General features: G+C 34.6%; 1 pseudogene; it reads right to left on the bottom strand.

Moving 5' to 3' along the window:
* The window catches only part of LOC113053715 (xin actin-binding repeat-containing protein 2-like), a 43,842-nt pseudogene that overhangs the window by 10,925 nt on the left and 9,243 nt on the right, over positions 1 to 23,674 (bottom strand).

The following is a 23,674-nucleotide window of genomic DNA, read 5'->3' as shown; positions in this document are numbered from 1 at the left end:
GTGCATTCAAAAAGGCCAGAAAAAAAAAAATATTTGTGGCTGAAATTAAAAATCTTTTAATTTTTGTTCTATTGTGTCTGAAAAGGTGCATGAGAGTAAAAAATAAAATAAAGAACACCACCTTGCACAATTACAAGAAAAAAGTTATCAGGTTTTAGTAACAGCTCAGCCGCAGCATTATGTGTCCCCTTTGCATTTGAAAGAGTTATCCATTTGCTAGTTAAATTGTTTTTGTAGCCCAATGCATTGTTACACTTAAAACATCTTCATGAATATATTAGATACACTTCCTTAAAACCCTCAATATCATTTACTTCACTTGAAAATTACAACACAACTGCAAAAAATTATTTTTAATGAGTTTTAATTATGTCTTTTTGACATTTTCCAAGTAAAATATGTGAAAATCACACACACACACACAAAAAAAGAAAACTTACTGTATTAGACAGGAAGACATGTTCCCTTTCAGTCGGTCACCAATGCAAAATGGGATATCGCTTCGATAGACCAATCTACTTTGAGTGTAAACTAAATGAACCAATGCATATTGGCATGCAATTATTGCATCCAGCTGCCGCTGATCACAGCGTGAGTATAAGAAGGCAGCAGGTGCAATGCATACCAGCTTTTCGCTTCGGAGCTGAGCCTTAGTATCATTCTGCTCAACCGTGTCTGCTGTGAACTACAACCCACAGAACACGCTGGGCCCTCTTTATAGAGTGTACTAGTGGTATCCAGTGGGCCTCCCCCCGGCCAGATGTCGATCTCAGCATCGGAGGGAGAGTTGTCTGATAAAGATTCGGCAGCGCTGCCTCCCTCTGGGATGGTGGCAAAGCCTGAGTCGGATCTAGACTCAGCTATGCTATGCTTTCCTGGTCTAAGTTACACCGGCCTGTCACCACACCCTCACCCCGTGGTCAGATCTTGCATTTCTTCGAGCAAGTTAGCCGTGAACCTTGCCTTGAACCGTCTCAAATGTCACTTAGGAGGCAAGCATTAGCTGGTCCAAACGTCAACCAACAAGGTCGTCTGTGCTCCAGTCACATGTCACAACTCGCCCGCCACCTCCTCCTTTTGAGTTGGAAAAAATAAACGTGGCGTCGAGAGTGACCGACTGAAAGGGAAGGTCTCTGTTACGTATGGTAACCCTCGTTCCCTGAAGGAGGGAACAGAGATGCCACGTCCCGTCGCCATGGTTGCTGTACCACCGCTGAGCTGTCGGGTTTTCGGCTCGGCTCCTCAGCGAAAACCTGGTATGCATTGCACCTGCTGCCTTCTTATACTCACGCTGTGAGATGTTTTCTGTTTTAATGTGTACATATGTTTGTATATTCATATGTTTGTAAAAAACAAAATACACTCGTATTAAAGTCAAAATCTATGAATGTCTTATGCAGTGTTGATACTCAAGTAAACTGATTTCTCAAGCAGAAGCCAATTCACTGCATTTTAGATGCACAATAAAGACACAAAAATAATTAATATCAGATCATATGTGAATTTACAATAACAATATAAGAATACTGAGAGATGAACACAGGCTCTCAAGTCTCAATAAATCTATGCTACTGAAAGTGGAGAGACTCATGGAAACATGTAAAAATTATGGTAAGCAGAGTCTCTTTATGCACTGAATTCTAATAAAGCATAATACATTCATGTGTCAGAACAGAGATGTAGGCTAAAAAGGACTTACCTTAATTTTCTTGCTAGGGGCTGCCTCAATAGTTTTTAATGCTGTGCCAGTTCTTTAGTCGAGAGCCTTTGATAGTACTCTTCCTCCTCTGGAAGCAAAAGTTAAAATTAAATACATCCTGTGAATGAGTTGTTGTGTTTAACAGAACTTATCTATAAATTACTGCTGGTAAACTTACCTGTATCATTGTGATGATTCTCATAACTTGAAATAACCTCCCGGTTAGGAGGTATTTGATCAAATGCAGCCTGTAATGTAGCAAAATTAATACAACAACTTTAATCTAATGGGATATGTGAGAATTAAATAGACGCTCTGGCACAAATTTACATTTATGCATTTGATAGATTTTTTCATAAGCATTTTATTTTATCAGTACGTGCATTCATTCCTTGTGAGAGACATTTTCAAATCCCTCAACATGGTAATGGGGACAATAAGGCATCCCTAAAATAAAAGTGTATATCTCACATATACTGAGTTTAATTTTATCTTTTGGTTTGTGTCCATTAACTTTCAAATAAGAAGATTCATTCGTAAAATTTAATTCAATAGATTGTCCAATAGATTGTCAATTTTGTTCATTAATTAAGTTGTAAATGATTTGCCATTTTTATCCATCAGTAAATTTTGCAGTTTTATTATTAGTATTATTATTATTATTTTACTTTTATATTACAAGGTCAATTAATAAACTAGGTGTTTCATTTATTTTAATTTAGTTTTATTCTTAAAATTATGTAAATTATATAATTTCTTCTACTGCATGTAATGTGAAAAGGCTTTATTGTTTAATGATGAATTTGGCATTAGTGCAAAAAATACATACAAAAATAAAAAATAGAGTAAAAAAAAGACTATATATACATATTTCAGACTTTAAATTCTAATCAGACGAGTCACACATAAGGAAGTAAAATATTTGTATATAATATTTTTTAAAATAATTTATAATATATATATTAGCAGTATATCATTTTTGATATTTTAATGTTTATTTTTTATTTATTTTATTATTCTACTGGACTATATTCAGGTCACTTCAAAACTTTATGTATTCTCTTTGTCCCAATTTCTAATCACTTTTAGCATCCTTTCCCTTTAGATTATTATAAAGAGGTCAAAGTTATAGGTTTGACTGCATAAAATTAAAAAATGTATACATTAAATGCAAAGCAAGTCACTTTGGATTTAAGTGCCAGCCAAATGCATAAATGTAAATGATTTAATGTGGATGTGATGCTGCTAAAAGCTCCAGCTTCCCAAAAGACATTTTCACATTACTGAAAATTGACTGGATGCAATGACATTTCACAGCAGATAGTAAACAGAAATAAGACACTATAGAGATTCAGAGCTATAAATGAAAAGCAATGTGATTGTCAGCATAGCTCCTGTTAGTGAGATCCGCTACTGTTAGTGTCTGACGTTTTTGTGGACTTTTGTGAAATTGAGAGTTATTAGTAGCAGGGCTGTCAGAAATGTCCGTACCCTTTCATCCTGGTGGAAGACCTGCTGCGAGACTTGTCGACCCCTGCTGCTGCTCGCCACACTCATCACTGATGAATCTGACACCTCCTGCGTGACAGGAGGCAAGGGCTGTTAGAGGATGAGACAAAAACATACACTCTCTTTTCAAGAAAGTGCTCACAAAAGCTCCTTACTGTCAAAATATCTTATCTGCACAGCCTTTTCTTAGCCAAAAACAAATACATTTGTGCATGCAATTTGTTACTGCATTTCTCTATTGTTAAAAGAAAATGACACAAAAAGTCATAAGACTCGAACACTCATTTCTGTCTTTCTCTGGTTATTCTGACACTCATCACCTGATTGCACCAGCTGTACTCGCTCTACTCAGTTGGACTAGCAGGTGACAGGGAGGTAAGTAGGCAGATGTGACATGTGGACAGACTGCCACAAGTTGGTTCAATTTCTGACAGATGCATGAAGCTACACCTCACTGTTATCTAGTATTGAACCAAAAAGTATTTAGAAAATCACATAAAACTTAACTATACACTTGAAATAATTAGGAATTTTAAAAGTTTTTTGAAACAAGATTTTCTGAAGAATTCTGCTCACCAAGGATTCATTTATTTGATCAAAATTACAATAAAAAAATAATATTGTGATTTTTTTTTTTTTTTTACTATATCAAATATTTGTTTTCTTTTTTCTTTTTACAAAATGTAATATATTCCAGTGCTGTAATGCTGAAGTTTCAGCATCATTACTTGGTGTCACATGACCCTTCAGAAATCATTCGGAATAGCTGCTTAATATACATTTCTTATTATAATTAATGTTGAAAACTATTTTGCCGCATAATATTTTGTGGAAACTGATATTAAACTTTAAGGAAATTAAACTTTCAATCAGCAAAGGATACATTAAATAGATCTAAAGTGACATTTAGAGACATTTATAATGTTAAAAAATATTTATATTTCCAATAAATGCTGTTCTTTTGAACTCTCTATTCATGAAAGACACTGATAATAATAACTTTTATTATTAACTGAGCACCAATAATATTTTAGCAGCAAAATAGCATATTAAAATGATTTCTGAAGGGTCATGTGACACTGAGGACTGGAGTAATGATGCTAAAAATTCAGCTTTACATCACAGGAATAAATGTATTTTTAAATTAAATAACATGGTTATTTTCAGTTGTAATAATGTTTCACAATTTAACTCTTTTTACTGTATTTTTGATCAAATAAATGCAGCCTTGGTGAGCAAAAGAAACACTGAAAAATAAAAACATTAAGAAATCTTGCTTTATGAACTTTATGAACTGCATTGCATTACAAAACAACATGTCAAGTAAACAGGCATCAAATGCTGCAGTTCTTTTCCTAAAACCTTCTGACTTATCAAAATGTTTGAAAATTCTGAATTAAAAGCCACAAACTAGACTCTGCAAATTCTGTAATAAACACCGTTTGTCAATATAATTTCATTAAAAAAAAAGAGTCATAAAATGAAACATTTATTTATGTAGACTTGCATGAAATCTGCATTACTCAAGCACTAATTAAAGCTTGGATTTAATCTGTACATTTTCATTTTCTATTTCATGATTAAGATTAGTCGGAGTCAATTACTGTTAAATGGCAGGTTTAATGTTTCACCCCTTGGATGAGCAGATTTAGTAATGTTGGAATCTGAATCTCCCACACACAAACACATGCAGCTGCGCATAAACAAGTGTGAAATCATCAACAGGGTCGGAATCAATACTAATCCATAAAAACAGCCCAAAAAAGCATAACACACACACGCTCATCATTAAAAGAGATACGGCTGACATACACTGATGTCGACTGCATCATTAAACCCAAAGGTGACTGAGAATCAGACCTTAAAACACTCATCGAAGCAACAGCACAACAGTGACTGCCTACTGCTTCAGCTGCTTGGCTTCTGGTGAAGTACTTTTCATTTTCTCCAGAGGGACTTCAAAAACACTTTAATAAAGAGTTCCAAGTCATTAACCAAACCAACCAGCTCTGAGATGAATCACAACACTGCAAACTTTGATTCAAAGCAAAAAAAGCATTTGAAATTTGGATGAAATGGACTAAGTTCATTGGCTACGCTCAGATGTGAAGTGTTTAATGCTATCTTTTAACTTGACTGACAAAGGAATAAAGAAAAGCAATTTGTAGAGCTGGGTATTGAGAAATAAATCATGATTCGATTTTGATTCACAGGCTTTCGATTCAATTCAGTTTCAATATTGATTCATTTTGATATATAGGCAATCAGGTACAGTAGACTACATGCATGTTTTTTTTTCAAGGAAAAAAAAAAAAAGATTTTATAGCAATTCATAAACCGTCATGTGGTATATTAATAAGTGATTTGTAAACAAACATTTAAATTGCATGTAAAACTTCAAATGCCCTTCTACAAATTTCAGTGGCAGTCCTAGAAATATGCCAATGCTTAATAAAAATGAATTTTTTTATGTTACATTTAAATATATTGTTATATTAACTACTGTACATTGTAAATATGAATTTTAAATTTTTATTTTTATTATTCTTATTATTAACACATTGATATATACCTCACTGATATATTAGGGTGTTAAAAAATAAGGCCCTTTCACAAGACAATGGCAATTTCAAAAGTTTACTTATTTCTGAATCATTTTAAATGAATAAAATGATTTATAACTCTTTGTTTAGTTAATTTTAAGAGGAACTTCTTGTTCTCCATTAATTCCTGCTTTAAGCAACCCATGAATTGGGTTGTTCTAAAAAAATAAAAAATATATTAGTTTTAAACATGCTTTGTTTAAAAGTCCTAAATTTGGCTAATGATAATTTGGGATTTGTTAGATAATCAGAACAGAAAATAACCTTTAGAGAGAAAAAAAAATGCACACGGGTCTAAATTCTACAAAGATAAACATAGACCTCATTATCCTAAAGGATAAAAAATAAAAACCTCAAAAATAGATCCTACATACCAAACACACAGAATGCGACACAAGTTATAGTTTAAATATACACACTCCTCCTGCCCAACATGCACACACAAACAGGTTTAATAAAATAGTGTCACCACGAGCAACAGAAAGCACAGATAATGAGATGACCTACTGCAGCAGAACCCTTTGATCCTTCTCTCAAATAACCACTGCGTTATACATAACGTCAGCTTATGCTCTCATTTGTCTACTCACTGCTTATCATTCACTTTGTGAGCTACGGATTCCTGCCAAACTTGAGCTATTTTATGTGGTAATTTCTTCTTATGTTCGGTAAACTGCAGTACACTTTGTATATGTCTGTATATTTTTGCATCTTGATTACATAAAGCTACAAATAATAGTAATAATAATAGTGGAACAGATTTTCTTATCTAAATATCTAAAGTAGTGGTTCTCAGAAAGTTTGTATTTACAGTATATTTGTACTAAATTTATCAAATTGATCACCCTTTAGTTTGGGGTCCAATTCTCACTATTAACAATGACTATGGGGTAGGATAAAGGGATAGAAAAAAATATGCTCATGCAGACTAAGGCATTAATGTGCTTTATTTATACTAATAAACAGCCAATATGCTAGTGATATGCATGCTAATAAGCAACTACACTGTAAAAAAAAAATTTGTTGTTTCAACTTAAAAAAGTAAGTGTTCGTGCTGCCTTAAAATGTTAAGTTGTCTGAACTTAAATTGTGAAGTTGTCTTCACTTACGATTAAGTTGACAGAACTTAAAAAAACAAGTGCAATAGACATAATTTAAGTTGCCTGAACTTAAATTGTGAAGTTGTCTTTACTTACGATTTAGTTGACATGACTTAAAAAAACAAGTGCAATAGACATAATTTAAGTTGCCTGAACTTAAATTGTGAAGTTGTCTTTACTTACGATTTAGTCGACATGACTTAAAAAAACAAGTGCAATAGACATAATTTAAGTTATCTGAACTTAAATTGTAAAGTTGCCTTAACTAAGAATAAAGCTGATAGGACTTTATAATACAAGTGCAATGAACATAAGTTTAGTGGACTTGAATTGTGAAGTTGTCTTAACTATGAAAAGCTGAATAGACTAAAGTGCTTAACATTTAAAATGACAAGTTGTCTTAGTGGAGGATAAATCACTTGGATTTTATTTTTCAATTAAAACCAGTTTATAAACTGTTACTTTAAACATACAGTGATGTACTGCATAAACAAAAAAAGCATAAAATACAGCGTAATGCTCTGCATGAATGACACAGTATTAAGCATAGTGCTGTACTGCATAAAACAGATGTACTGCACAAACATACAGTAATGTACATTAACAATACTGTATAAACAAAACAAGTGTCTAAATTCAAACAAGATATTTTTATAATAAAGGGTTAGTTCACCCAAATAGCAAATTTATGTAATTAATAACTTACCCTCATGTTGTTCCAAACCAGTAAGACATCTGTTTATCTTTGTAACACGGTTTAAGATATTTTATATTTAGTCTGAGAGCTCTCAGTCCCTCCATTGAAGCTGTGTGAACGGTATACTGTCCATGTCCAGAAAGGTAAGAAAAACATCATCAAAGTAGTCCATGTGACATCAGAGGGTCAGTTAGCATCGAAAATACATTTTGGTCCAAAAATAGCAAAAACGACGACTTTATTCAGCATTGTCTTCTCTTCCGTATCTGTGTGAGAGAGAGAGTTCAAAACAAAGCAGTTTGTGATATCCGGTTTGCGAACGAATCATTCGATGTAACCGGATCTTTTTGAACCAATTCATTGATTCTAAACTGATTCTGTGCTAATTTTATGAGCGCGGGTAAACCGAAGGCTTGAATCAAGTGCAATCATCGCAAATGACGGCATTACGTCGAGCGCAAAAGAACCGGTGAACAATTTTCTTCAACCGGTTTATTGAATTGAACTGTATGAAAGAACTACTGGTGATCCGAAAACTGATGCAACCGGTTCTTCACTCGTGAACGAGTCAGTCTATTGTTCGTTATCTGGCTCGGCTCGGTGTTCATCTTCAGTTCTCTCTTCACAGCAGTTCAGTCAGTGTACTGTTTGAGTAAATGAATTAACACGTTAACAAAGTTGATAGCTTAAGTCATTTGTGGATTAATGCGTATAGGAGACGCAAACTGTTTAAAACGATTTGGTGAATTGGTTCAAAAAGATCCGGTTACATCGAATGATTTGTTCGCGAACCGGATATACACACTGCTTTGTTTTGAACTCTCTCACAACAGAAACGGATGATATTTTTCTTACCTTTCTGGACATGGACAGTAGACTGTACACACAGCTTCAATGGAGGGACTGAGAGCTCTTGGACTAAATCTAAAACATCTTAAACTGTGTCCTGAAGATAAACTGAGGTCTCACGGGTTTGGAACGACATGAGGGTGAGTTATTAATTACATAAATTTTTTATTTGGGTGAACTAACCCTTTAAGTTACATAAATTGTCACTGCATAAAGAACCACATTAAGAAAAAAAATCATTTAACATTCTTTGTTTTAAAACAACCAGAAATTCACCAATAAATCATGACCAAAAACAAAAAGGCACAGAACGTATACCTTTCAGTTAAAATGCTAAACAGTTTTGCGAAAGAGTCTATTTTTCAGTCCATGCACCGTCAAGGAACAGTGATCACCTCCAAGGTCAATTAAAATCTTCTGAATTACCTCAAATGTGTAGCGTAGTTTTTTGGGATAATCAATGTTAAGCGCAAAAATCAGTACGACTAGTTGAGCCACAGCATGAGGGAGGTCTTTGGCATCACTCAGGACAACTTGTTCCTCCACTACCACGTAGTAGTCAAAGGCATCATCTCCATCAGGCATTATGAGAATGCCCACATCCATTCCCACCATCACACCGTCTTCAATGTCAGTTTCCTACAGCAAGTATATTAAAACATTTACTGAGAATGTCAGTTATTTTATTGAAAGTATATAACACAATTTTTAGCCAAAACTTATGTAATGAAAATATCTTAATTCTGAGACTCGGTCTTGTTTGTATTTTACCGTTATCTACATCAAATCATCCTACATAAATGTACAAAGATTCTATGAAAATATAACCCTGATATCTTTAATACTGACGAAGGCCTGAAATCACAGTGAAATTAATAGCTGAAATTCAACTTTGGCATTTATCTCATAATTACATTACAAAACTATAATACATTTCATAGACAGGGTCCTGATTAAACATACACAGAACATTATTTTAAGCAAAGGTATAATATTAACATGCAAGTCTACCTCAGCTGACTTGAAGAAATCTGATGGATCCTTGCCGAGGTAATGTGGAAGGCCTTGAAGAACAACGGCCCTTTTCATTGACATGGAATTCTTAAATAAAAGAAAAAAATGATTAGATTGATTTAGGGCAAGGCTGACAATGTAACTGCTTTATAACCATTATAGTGGAAAGCAGGGGTGCTGAAGCACCTGCTGGCATGTAGCCCATGAAAAAAAAAAAATGCGGGGTGCTGGTGGTGCAATGTTAAATAAACATTTTGTAACAAATTAATAATTATTGAATAAAATGGTGCTGTTAATTGTTGCCAAAGTGTATTTGAGAAAAACATTTATTATCACTATAACTATGCAGATTAAATACATAGTTTTTTTCTTTTGTCATTTCATTACACATAACTTTATGAACTATAATATGATTTCTTTGTAAGTGTAAATTTCTTCAGTTGTTACCAATTGCATGTCAATTGCTGTTTAATTAAACTGTTGAATTAATTAACGGTTTAATAAAAATAAAATTAAAAAAAGTTGACATGTTCAATTATATTAACTCAAAGTTTACATGATGCAGCACGTCACTGATGTGAAAAAAAAATTGCAGCAATGCACAACACTAAAGATCACATTTTTAAAAATCTGTTCTTTTAAGTAAACTGTACATACATAGGCAGAAGAAGAGTAGGAGCCTGTGCACAGCCTTAAAAGCTGATATTTGGACACATTTTGGGTCTTATGATGATGGAGAGAAAAGGGAAAGGAACAGTGGACAGAAAATGACATGTTAGTTGATGCGTGACTCTATAGATCCAAACTTAAATAACCCAAACACATTTTAATTTGAAGCACACAACTAAAATACTCACATCACGGTCAATCTTGCATAGAAGACTTTTCAGTTCTGAAAATGCTGCTCAACTTGGCTCTAAACATCTGAAGGAACCTGGGTACATACTGATCCAACCCTGAGAGAAAAGACTTCATGAGGTCCTTAGATGTTAAGCGAGTGAACTCTGCTTCAATCTGTTAAAAGACATGACATTTACTTTTTTTGCATTTCATAAATTAAAATAGGTATGTGCTACATAAATTAATAGCAATGGCATTGAATAACTGCATTTATATAACTAACAATAATATAATGCCCTTAAAGTGGAGGCAGTGACCAATTTGTAAATGTGACAAATGTATAAACAATAATTCTAAAGTATTTTAGCTTCAGAAAGACTATTGTGACTAAAGAACTTAAGACATAGGGGTCTAAAGGTACACATTAATTTCGAACTGTTTCGGAATGGGCCTTACAGTTCATTGTACATGTGTGCCAAATGCAAACATTAGTTAGCAGTAAGCTTGTGTTGCATGCAGAACATACTTAAATTGTGTTTTCACATGGACATTAAGTAACGGACTGTATGTTTGTTTAGCAAAGATTCTAAAGTAATGGCTCACAAGAAAAAACGTGGAAATGTAGCAGAGTTCTAGGCAAACATGCACTAGATTGAAGTGTTTAACCGTTACACTTGCGTCTCACATCTTTTGCACAGTCTAGCAAGTTGGCATGACAATTTCTGTAAATCCCTCATGTCCCAAAAGCACGTCTTGAAACCATAGTATTTTGCACTATGCTTAGTGCTTTTCTGAACAGTTCCTGCGCGTTGCGCCTCGCCCCACCCATGGGATTCTCTAACGTGCTCGCCTGAAGACCAATCATTAAGGGAACACTTCAAGCATTGTGCATAAATGTATATTTACCAAGTCGCTACTCGTCTCTGCCCGACGCCGGCTCACATTGAAAATGAATGACTTCCGGCCACTTTGACGCTCTCGACGGTGGCGGTGTGGACACAGTTATTGATGAAGTCATATCGCCCTTTTTATATAAATGCTGTTTATCGCCTAGGCCTTCGTTAACATTTTATTACTCACCTTAAACTGCACTTAACAGATAAACAATCCCCAGAGCCAAGACAAGCACACACGAATTACCAAAACATATAGTGAGGCTGCCGCGTTAAATTGAGGAAATATCAGACGTTGCAGGTGCATTTTTAGTTCATCGTCTGTATAAAAAAAAAAATAATAATAATAATAAAAAAAATATCTTTTCTATTCTATCTTTTAATATTGTTCCTATTATTTGTTTCTAATGAATTTAACTTATTTAAACGAAAAAAAAAAAAATCTTCCCCCAAATTACCGATTGGTATATGTAAGGCGTTAAATGGCTTACAGATAATTTTCATTAAAATGTGTAACATTAGGACTACGTTAGTTGGCCTACTCACCCAAAACTGGTCAGGATGAAGCTCGAAGATTCAGTTAATACATTTAAAAGCAGGTTTCTGCTAACTCTAAAAGACTAACTTAACAGATAAACGCCGTTGACAATCGAGGGAAAAACTCAAGATTGGAGCAAGCACATGGAAGGGTAAACGTGAGAAAATGGCGATGGCTGAAAACAGACGTTCATCTTCTGACGTCATATATATCTTTTTTTTTATTAATTAATTAAATTTCTAAGGACAGGAAGAAATGTTTGAAAGGGAATTATTTTGCCACTGTTTAAGAATGCGAACCGCCAAATAAGCACAAAGAAGAAGAAGAAGATTTTGCCAAGGAGTATTACATTTTCAATATGAAAAGCGTTAACGTCCCATGACTGGCTTAAGTTCAAATAATTTTTGAGCGCGAAACTGTTTAAGGCGTTGTTTATACTACAGATAGTTGATTACAGTTAATTAAAACAACATCTTAGAAGTGAGTACAGAAGCACTCAAAATAATTAAAAATCTTATAAATCTATTTCATGTAACGTAATCCAATATAAAACGTACCGTTCGGGTATTCACAATTATAAAAGATGATAACGTTACATATTAAACAGATTTTGGAGTAACTTAACATACTCACCTTACACTGACCAATATGAAGGTCCACGGCTCAGTTAACACGATGAAAATCTGGTTTGTACTGTCTGCCAAAACAAATTCGACGGTTAAACGACTCGGGTAACGTTAACGTTGTTTGAGGAGAAACTCCAGCAAGAACATCACAACATAAAATGAGAAAATGGCGGTGCTGCAGAACGACTCTTCTGGCTCATTCAGGAAAAATAATTTAAATTCTTTTTTTTTTTCTTCTAATCAATGATACAATAAATTTGATCTAATTTCCACATACAGTATTACATTTTAAATATGAAAGTTGCATTATTTGTCTTATAATGGTCACATGAATTCATGCAAAACTGAAATAAGGCGGTGGTTGTTGTTGGATTATTATCTTTAAATTTATTAAAATCATATATTAGAAGCGCGTACATAAACGTTCAGAATATTTATGTCGATCAATATTCAAATCTATTATGTTAAACATTTTACATAAATTAACAGATATTTGGCATTAATTACCTCAAATTAATCAAGATGATGGTCTGTAGTTCAATTAAAACCAAATAAACAGGTTGCCTGTTTGCAAAACCGATTTTAACTTTAAAAGAGGAAGGTTTTAGATCCTGCAGACTAGAACAAGCATTGTTAAAGTGAGAAAATGGCGTTGCTGCAGAAGGACTTTCATCCTCTGAGGTCATCCGAAAATTATATATATAGAAAGTCATACATTTTAATCTTAAAATAGCTTAAAGATTACATTGATATTTACATTTTGCGGTTTATGGACATTATATTATCAATGGCAAGCATAGAAATATATAAAGTAAATGCATAAAAAATAATAACAATAAATAAAATAAAAAGTTGACAAATACAATTTTAAAATGTATCGATATCAAATATTAGTTAATATTAGTTTCCATTTGCACGTATTTGTATTTAAAGCTCAAATATTGGAAGCAGCTATGTTAACTGATATATCTAAGTTCAGTTGACTCATTATTTTAAGTCTGATAAGTTAAGCCAAGAAAAACTTAAATATTTGAGTCATCTCAATAAGTTCAATCCAAATAAGTTAACTTAACTCGAAATGTTAAGTTATGATAACTAATTGGCGCAATCATTTTTTACAGTGTAGATAATTGTGAGAACTGCACCCTAAACTAAAATGTTTTTTATCTTCTAAGAGACTGGTGAGATTATCTCCTGCTCAGCAATGTAATATCTATATCACCTCCCAATAACATTTAAATAGTGTTACTGGAATAATGCTTATTCATAACTTTGAGAACCTTCACAGAACGTCACCCAAAATGTATAAACAATTTTCACTTTAAATTACTAATTCATTTACAAAAAAATTGCAAGTAACACAATAAATTAAATATGGAATTTTTTTAGAAAAACTGAAATAGTATTTTCTTGTAATGTACACTCCAACAATGTTTGAAAATTTGGAAAAAATATTTTTACAATGTACTAATTAACTAATTAATGAATTGCTGCAGGGAGAAAATGCTGTTTGTAAATGAACACATTTTGAGAAAGAAAACACAATCTAATGATCTTAATGTGGATAGAAAAGCGTGGTTTATAGGCTTATTTAAAAATAAATGAAGAAACATTTTGTGGTTATTAATTAAATAATTAAGTAATTAATATTCTCACCTCAATTTGTTTTATTTCTTTCTTAAATTCGTCTGCCTTTCATGCCAATTCAAATGACAAATCGACATGCTGTGGCTTGTTGCCAACTTTAATTCAATTCAATTGAAAGGAAGCCAATTACAAAATTTTCAAGTGCACTGAATAGCATGCCACATTTCGCCTGCTATCAGCGAGCTGAAGCCACTTCGTCCCTGCAGGGTGAACAGAGCACGCTCAGACCCACTGGTATGGATGGGTGGACTGGATTCAATTTGGATCCGCAGAGCTGGATTACACAGACTGTGACCAAGATTTATCTCCATTCTGCTTCTCTCACTGCAAGCTGTATCTGATTTTTTTCAGAGGCAGGCACTGCATGCATAATATTAGCATGTGACAATGCTAATGGACTTGAGAAGCTTGGGAGAGTCTATGCAGATACAGATTTGACTATATTGCATCCAAGTCTTAATTTTTACAATTGCATATTAAAATGGAAAACAAAAGCCATGATGTGGGATTAGTTTTGGGACTTTAAAATGTACAGAAGCACTAAAAAGATGACTGTGTTTCTTCTTTATGTTCTGTCACGATTCTCTTGTGCCATAAATCGCCTGGGTAGAAGCTTGACTGATATGTGTGTAAAGATGTGTGACACTTTAGTATACATTTATTTATTTATACGACTGCAATGCAAAATAACTAGGTTACTTATTTGATTTTATAAAACCGTTCAAAAGTTTTGGGTCAGTAAATTAGTTTTTTATTGTTTCCATCGTAAAATGTTAAAATATTATTTAAAATAACATTTTTCTATTTAAATATATTGTAAAATATTTATTTTAAATATAATATATTGTGAAATATTACTTAAAATAACCGTAGGTAGAAAATACAAGATTTTCACTACAATAATTACCAATGTTTGAAGGAAAAATAAAAAATAAAGTAAAAAAACATGTACAATACTTATAATAAAGATTTAAAAAACATGTTCAAAATTTTAAGTGTATAAATATATGACTGTAATATAAAAAACTGAAATATATATAAACTGTATAATGTTAACCATTAAAAATCCAAAAAGGTAATTTAATATTAAGTAGTAAAAAAAAAGTACTGTATATTATCACATATATACACTACCATTGTCAAAAGTTTGGGATCTGTGATATATATATATATATATATATATATGTGTGTGTGTGTGTGTGTGTGTGTTCATGGAAGAAATCTCTTATGTTCATCAAGAAAAAAAAGTAAGTAAAAATTAAAAACAGAAAAGAAAAAAAAAAAAAAACTTTTGAACAGTGTATATTAAGAGTAACAAAATAGAGAAGCAGTTTCCAAGCACCTTCCAACACTGACCTGCACAGATCTGTGTGTGTGGTGAATCTGGGTGACCATGTGAGATGATGACATGCACTCATTCTCAAACTGTCTGCGGATGCTGGCCAGACCCCCAGGCAGGGAACAAACCTCCAAGACCAGACCAAGACTGTGTTGAAAATCATGCAAAGCAGATTTATGCTTTTACAAAAGCTGCAAGATTATGGGAGAAAAAGTGTGATCACTTGTCTCTCATCTTCAACCACTGAACAAAAACATTCATATATTCATGAGACAACGTGCCTTACACACACACATACACACACATGCACACAAGCACAAAATCCAGCCCTCATCTCATTATCTGTGTGGTTTTACAGAATCACATTTTAAGATTTTGCATGACAGACTTATTTGCAAGGCAAGATATTGTGAGGCCTTGATACTGTGAGGTTCATTTACTCTTCATTTGTTTGCATGTTGTCTGCTTTGTTTCAAAGCCTGCTTCATTTATTAATTTTGCAAATTAATGAATCCCATCCACAAAATTAATACATGCAGTTTGCATGGTGCAATACATATTGCAAATAAGTTTTAAATATCAGATAGGATACAGTAGACTTATATGATCTGACATACAAGACGTATTAGTGTCACCTTGGCACTGCGACCTGAATCAGCTCTTTAAAATGATGAAAAGCACGCTTGACTTCACTGCATTTGGATATATGCCCGGTTATAACACTCTTCTCCATCATATGATGTATAACTGCTGCCATGACCAATAAAAATATGAAAACAAACATTCTTAAATAAAAATAAACTGACTGACAGCAACAGTTAAAGGAATAGTTCACCAAAATAAATTTAAAATTAGCGGAAAATGTACTCACCATCAGGTCGTCCAAGATGTTGATGAGTTTGTTTCTTAACTGGAATAAATTTACTGTTTAGTATCACGCCCAGCTGTTTGGACTCTCATTCTGACGGCACCCATTCACTGCAGAGTGTCCATTGTTGAGCAAGTGATGCAATGCTACTCTTCTCCAAATATGTTCTTATGAAGAAACAAACTCATCTAAATCTCTGATGGACTGAGGTGAGTACATTTTCAGCAGATCTTCATATATGGGTGAACTATTACATTAACATTGATTGCTGTAGGAAAATAATGCTTTTTATGAACAAACAAGTTTTGTGAAAAAAGCAACATTTATTATAAGCCTAATTTGCAATTCAAAGAGGCATGTTTGTTCCCTACTTTTTACAATGTTACTTAGACCTTCATAGTACATATTTCATAGGTCATCATGGCATATTATCCATCTTATAAAATGCTCTTATATTACAGCAGTCAACACAGCTGTTGCTTTAAATAACACACACACAACTTTAAAAGAATAGGTTTAAAACAAGTTAAGCTCTATCAACAACCTAACAACAAATGGGATAAAACACTTTGTATTTGAATTTTCGTATCTGACTGGTTCCTTAAGTGCGTTACTCTATGTGCAAAATTAAAACTGGCCGACATTCAAACTTGTACTGAAGCAGAAAAAGTAACTTCTCTGTACTTTTCACCCTCCTGTAGGGATCTGACCTCCGCTGGCACAGAGCGGACGTGCAGTGCTGTTTTTAGCCAAAGAGAAAGAAAGAGATCGAGACAGAGGGAACTGAGCTTCTGGAGAAACACATTTCACTCTCACACTGTGACAAAGACACTGAAAATAATGATGTCACTGCACACGCACATGACCTCTCTACTGTGGGGTCCAAAGAGGTTTTCGGCCCCTCTCCTCACTCTGGCTTTGGAGTGTCAAGGACGGAAAGCTTTGTGTCACCCAGAGAAGAAAAACGGCAAGGTTTTAGATTTTTAAATTTTATATAGTTCAGTGTTAATCTTTTTTTATTTTGACAATGAAAAATATGAGATGAAGAAGATGCATAAAAAATACACTGTTGCATTGATGAAGAATGAAGAATTCCCAACATGGCAGCGACAAAACATTAGCTAATCTAAATTCCCAAACCCAAAGAGATATTCTTTATAAAAGTTAAGACTCAACCATGCCCTCCTAAAAGGCCTTGTTTAAACACGCCTCTACATCACTGTGTGGGAAGATTTGCATAACACCGCCCAAATGTTCATGCAAAGAAAGGCGGCACAACTTTGAATCTTGCTGTAATATTGATGCTGCTGCCGCCGCCATATCGTGAAGACGCTGTGTTTCTGCATAATTCACTGCCTGCTGAAGTCCAAAGCTTGTCTAATTCATTTGGTCTCCTCATCACTGCGTTTGTCCGTCAACCGTTCTGTCTCCATTACCACTACAAGGGGTGCCAATCAAACGCACACTGGTTTCTTTTGTGATGTGATGTATCAAGTCAGCAATTACTGTGTAAATCAATGAGTTTGGAATTATACATGAATTTGACACGGGCGCTCGGTCCTCACACAGTTTAAACGCAGAACAGACAGAATTTATCAGCCTTGATCGTTTGCTCTAATGAGACGTTGACATAACAAGTTTGCGTGCTGCACGAGTGCCTCATTTGCCTCATTGAAGTTATATTGGCTGATCAATTTGATGGCACTCAAAGACAGCCGGATGAGAACTGCTGAGTAAATATCGTTAGTCTGCTCAAAAGAAGATCTTAAGGCTTGTCTAAACATGACTGATAGTTGACAGTGATGAAGCAGAATCATGTAGGCTCTATTATTTACACCTGGCATTAAAGGGATAGTTCATCCAAACATGAACTTTTGCTGTTCATTTATTCACCCTCAGGCCATCCAAGATGTTGGTGACTTTTTTTTTTCTTTAATAGCACAGTAAAGAAGATTTCTAGCTGAAACCGTGGTCCTTGGTGTCTGTCTTGTGCCATTCATTCACAAGTGGTAATATTGCGGTTTACATCTGGTTTTTCCATCCCAAATGAGCCTCCTTTGATTAGATTTTACCTGTGTGTGTGTGTGTGTGTGTGTGTGTGTGTGTGGTTTCTAGAGTTCTCTGGGTGGTTGCTAAAATTTTGCTAGGGTATTTTTGGTAGTTCTAGGGTGTTATGCATGTTATAGGGTCTAAGGGTTGGTTAGTCGGGTTAAAGGGAGTTGCTTTGCAGTTCTTGGTGGTTGATAAGATGTTCTTGAAGTTTGGTCTTCTGTTTGGTTGCTAAAGGAGTTGCTATGCTGGATAATATATGTGACTGCTAGGGTGCTCTGCGTGGTTGTTAACTGATTTATTGGGTCTTCTGGGTGGTTAATGAGTTATTTGAGTGGTTGCTTCGATTTTAAAGTTTTTATTTCAACAGCATGAAGGTAAGGTCATATTAATTTATGAATGATCTGCTCATTTTAAAAACTTCTTGGTTGATTGAGGCCATGTCCACACGTACAGTACACTAATATTTTTATAGACTGAGTTTTTCCTTCTTCCGTTTAAAAAAGAAAAACTCTTTCCACATGAAAATGCAAACGTATCTCTGAGGCAAGAGCATGCCAAGCCAACAGGTGGCGATATAGTCTCTACCATAATGCCATGTTGGCCAATCAAAGCCTAAAAACGTTTCCAGTAGGTGGAGATAAAAGTGCATGCTCTGACATTGCAAGCCAAAAACAGTTTTGCAGTCTACCTGATAACACTGCAACCAGAGTTTTTGTAAATATTCACCCTGGCAGTGGTTTTCAAAAATGTTCGGTTTCAGTACTCTGGTGCTGTGTTTGCGTGTGGACAAACGGCCAAACCGCGAAAATAACCACGTTCGTGTGGACAGGGCCTGACGTTTGTTATGACATAACTTTGAACATTACAATGCACATGGTAACTTTCGTTAACTCTACAATAAGTAAATCCATTTCACCAGTTAATTTCTCTTCTATGGTGATGCAATAGAGCTACAGCAAAAATGGAAGTTCAAAGATAACATTATAAAGATTTCTCTGACACATAATGTCTATAATGTGTTCTGGATGGTTGCTAACTGGTTGTTTGGGTGTTCTGGGTGGTTGCTAGTGTTTTGTGGGGTTTCATTTTGGTGGTTGCTAGGGCTGTGTGATATTTATTGTCTATGATAATAGAATAATTGTTGTTTGAATGATATGAAAAAAACAAACAGAGTATGGTGAATATGTCCGCTATCCATGGCAGTCCTACTGTAATCCTATCAAAATACCGACACAATAATACACTCAGCAAAATAATGTCTAATTATCGTTATTGACAAAATGCTAGAAAATATAGAGATATAATGTTTTTAATTTCCAAACACCTTTAGTGTTTGCACCATTTTTTATTTTTATTTTTTTTAGGGGGAGGTCAGGGCCTAGTGGTTAAAGAGTTTGACTCTTAACCCTAAGGTTGCGGGTTCGAGTCTCAACACCACTACTGAGGTGCCATTGAGCAAGGCACTGCAATTTGGCACTGCAATTTGGCACTGCAATTTGGATGGGTTAAATGCAGAGCACTAATTCTGAGTATGGGTCACCATACTTGGCTGTATGTCACGTCACTTTGTCACTATGTTGTCATTTTACGTACAGGCCCAGGTCAAAACCTTCCACAGAAAAGTAACGTTACACCTCTCTCTTCACAAGCAGTTAAAGATTAAAAACTTAACATTAAGGATTTATTCAAACCACCAAGCGTAAATATGAACAATACCAATAGTGATGCTTGACTTGGCAAACACTACCAAATTAAACCAGGTCACTAGTGCATGCAAGCAAGATTAGCTGCAAGGCATATTGAAAAACAGTCAAAGAGCATTCTATAATTTATCCCTTGATGAATAAATAAATCTGCACTACTATTTGAATGTTTTATCCGCAGATTTAAAGGTCATTTGTTAAAACAATGCATAGATTAATGCACCAGGTTTTTTAGGTGGAATGTGTCTCTTTAAACTTCAATAAAGACTGATTACAGCAATCTGTGAGTCATACAGCGGTTTCATTAAGACTTTAATTGTGTTGCTTATTAAAAAAACTGAGATAAATTGCTTTATCCACAACAAATGACAGGTCACTAATGACCCGACAATAAAATGACACAACATTCTGCACTCGACAGTCCGGGCTAAACTAAATAATCAGGAATCCTGTTTAGTATTCAGCCAAGCACTTTACGAGGAGTTCATATTCTTGGATGCAGAGCAGATATGGGTTTAATATCACATACGACCACAGGTCATGTTTGCAAAGGTCAAATGGCTGGTCCTACATTTAAGTGAGAGAGTTTGCATAGCTATCCAGGTTGCAATTCTAGCTAAAACAACAGGCTATCCATCAATGCCATCTCAAAGGCCAGATACCTCAGAGTAGGTTTTGGGATGAAGTCATGCTGTATTTCTAGCAAGCCTAAACATAGCTGGAGGTGAGACCTTAATGAGAATACATTGCAAGGTGAGGGAGGAACATTCATGACCGAAGGCTTTCTCACTTCCACCCAGAAGCATCACTAAGATCAATTGCACAGTCAGCCCATCACTAACACAATTAGACATTGTCGAATATGAAGACGTGTCTCTCTGGCTGCTGTAAAACCTCATTAAGGTAATGAGCTGTTGGCAGCTCGAACTGAGAATCTAATCCCACCCTCGGTGTTAGTGCATGTTTATATTGACGTATAGGCAAAGAAAAAAATGCAATAATGTGGGTGTGCAACTAATCTATTCAAATTTAAACCGAATTTGAGGTGTGTAATAGTCTGTCACATGTGACTGAACACGTTTCTAGCATACAGCACAGCAAATGCAGTTTTGTAGTGCGTGTTAAGACATTTTTCCTCTCCTCTATGATAAACTCTGTACCAAAACCTACCAAGCTGCCTACTTAGACAGCATTTTAGGGTGTCCCTGTATCCAAATAAAACAGCAATTACGGAAGTATTTTTACAAGAGCATAATTTCAGTCTTTTTTAACTTCAGAATTTCATGTTTAATCTTTAATTTGTTATTTGGCATTTCTGTTTCTAAGCTAGTTTGTTTAACTGAATAAAATCATTCAGAAATTTGAAGTAAATTTTACAATTAATTACAAAGAAATATTAAAGTAGAAAGACTGAAATTGTCTTTTTGTAAAATGTAATAAACTGTTTTATTTGTAACATTTAAAAATTATTTTTCAAAGTGTAGTTCAAATTGATTAAAAAATAGTTAAATGTATACATAATGTATGTTGTAATGCATCATATATTTTCAGAAATTGTAGCCAAATTGTAAATGCATTATAAATTGTATAGGTTTGTTTTTCAGGTGTTTTTATTAGGTGAATTATAAGGTTCTATCTGCATTCCGAGTAGTTTTGAGATATTGATCTTAAAGGGGGGGTGAAATGCTCGTTTTCACTCAATATCATGTTAATCTTGAGTACCTATAGAGTAGTACTGCAGCCTTCATAACTCCAAAAACTCTTTAGTTTTATTATATTTATAAGAGAAAGATAGTCTGTACCGATTTTTCCCGGAAAAATGCGAGTGGCTGGAGGCGTGGCGTGTGGGCGGAGCTAAAGAATCACGAGCGCCAGTAGGCTTTTGTGTTGAGAGCGTCTGGAAGCTGTGACATTACCGTGAGGAAAAAAACATCCAAAACAAACCATGGCTAACAGTCAGATTCAGCGTATATTTATGATCCAGAATTAGATCCAGAGGCTGAAATTTAACAAGAGCAGCATCAGCAACCGATAGCTAAGTTAACAACACAGAGATATTTGAAGCAGTTTTACTCACCGCATGAGGTTCTAACACACGATCGTGACCCTTTTTCGTTGGGATTGCATTATCCTTAAGAAACAAACGATGTTCAAATCCGTCGTCAAACTGGGCCTTGTTTGTAAAACAAGCATCTTCGAAATGCAGGGAACAAACACAAACACTTGCACAACTCCGTTGATGCTCTGTAAAAATAAACTCTATCCACTGGTCCCTTAATGCTGTTTTTTTTTGGGGGGGGGGGGTAATCTGTGCAGGGTTGTCTTGCCCTGGCAACCAAAAACACACTTCTTTTGTGACATTTCGCGACGCTCTCGCTCTGATCAGTAGATGTCTCATCTCTGCTCTGCTATACGGGAGCATGCGCTCTTCCGGCAGAAGTGCCTTAGGTGCTCCATCTAATGTCGAAAAAACTTTCCGAAACTTGTGACCAACCGGAACAAGTATTTTTGGAACAAAAATACTCCTTCAAAGAGTAAAGAGCAAAGAGTTTTGGAACAAAAATACTCCTTCAAACGTACAACTAAATTTTTGAAACTTTGTCCATGTTTAGCATGGGAATCCAACTCTTTAACAGTGTAAAAAACTCAGTATGCATGAAATAGCATTTTAATTCCAAGGGGACGAAATGTGCAACAATGAATGGTTAAGTAGCCTATTACAATGTATGTAACTGTAGTTCCAAATTGTCATGTCATCATGCAAATGCATTATAAGATGCATTACAAAGCATAATCAATGCATTAAAACTACTTTTAAGCAAAGTATCACCAAATTATTTTACTCAATATTAGTATTTATATATATTTTTTATATTGAAATACCTGATACATCATTGTGAGCACTATTGTGTGGTACTTCATTAGGTTTTTAATCAGAGCTTCTTTTTTAAGGGCAGCATTGACTTTTTAAATAGATCAGACATACTTTGAAACAGAAGAAATAGTTGCTCTAACAAGCACTTTCAACAAAAAAGTAGAAAGATATTTTTTCTGAAGAAAGCAATTAAAATAAATGATTGTGCTCTGGATGTGTTAGCAAATGCATGAATATGAATATGTGTCTTTTTTTCCATTCGTGGTTCGTTATTAAGAAAAGCATTCACAGCACTGACAGCAGCATTGTGGGAAATGCTTTGGTGTCTTCATTAGAGTGACAGTCTAAGCCGGGGATCTGATCACACGCCAGTAAACCAAACATATTTAGGATGAGTGCGAGAATCTGTTGCTGGCTTATGGTGGTGAACAATTCTATTCATATCAAACACAAACACACACACACACACACACACACACACACACACACACACACACATTCATACTGTTAGAGCATCTACAAAACGGTTCTTTAAATAAGTATCCAAAAACATAAGAAATACTCAATTATTTGTAAAGTTCACAACTAAGAACATAAAAAAAGATAAAACAGTAGATAAGGTCAGGGCAGTTCTGCTCTCAAATGGAGACTATTCCATAGTTTAGGGCAGATAACAGAAAAAGCACAATCACCCCTTCCTTTTTTAAAAAAAAAGTCTTGTCCTGATTACCCATATCTGCTCTGCATCCAAGAATATGAACTCCTTGTAAAGTGCTTGGCTGAATACTAAACAGGATTCCTGATTATTTAGTTTAGCCCGGG

Source organism: Carassius auratus, chromosome 34, assembly GCF_003368295.1.
Source record: "Carassius auratus strain Wakin chromosome 34, ASM336829v1, whole genome shotgun sequence".
NCBI lineage: Eukaryota > Metazoa > Chordata > Actinopteri > Cypriniformes > Cyprinidae > Carassius > Carassius auratus.
This window is presented reverse-complemented; position numbering and strand designations above follow the sequence as displayed.